The following is a 645-nucleotide window of genomic DNA, read 5'->3' on the forward strand; positions in this document are numbered from 1 at the left end:
TATATATATATATATATATATATATATATATAAAAAGAATTCTCCTACTCTTAAAAAAAACAAAACAAAAAGAAGAGAAGGATATAGGAAAATAGGAGATGCAACATGGAGGGCAGCAATGTAGGCTTAGAATAATAAGGGAATTAAGCTCCAAGATGAATGGTTACTAATATGGTCTGAAGAGGAAATAGTCCTCCTCAAAAAAGAGAAACAAAGAAAGGAAGAAATCAAATAAGAACTAAATTCAACCCATGCATGAAATATTACTCTAAGTCCTGTGAGAAAGAGATGCTGGAACATTTTGTGGAAGATGATGTTGGTTAAGGATAAGAAATACGCAAATATATGCAAACAAACATACATGGCAATGATTTACTCTTAGAAAAGCAAAGCACCAGCTAAGAAGGATATATTTATACTGCACTACTTGGCAAAGCAGTGAGAAAATATTTGATTCAGTAAAATGCTTTACATGTATACACATATATTAAACATATTCGCCATTCCAATTCAAAAGTTGTTTCATTTAAGTGCCAAGTGATCCTGCTTCTTTTCATCAATGTATATTGATTTGCTACTTCCATCAGTTTTCTAAGTCTAGAATAAATTTACATCATTGTCTGCTATTATTTTTATGAAAATAAA

This window comes from Myotis lucifugus, unplaced genomic scaffold (genome assembly GCF_000147115.1).
Source record: "Myotis lucifugus unplaced genomic scaffold, Myoluc2.0 scaffold_20, whole genome shotgun sequence".
Lineage (NCBI taxonomy): Eukaryota > Metazoa > Chordata > Mammalia > Chiroptera > Vespertilionidae > Myotis > Myotis lucifugus.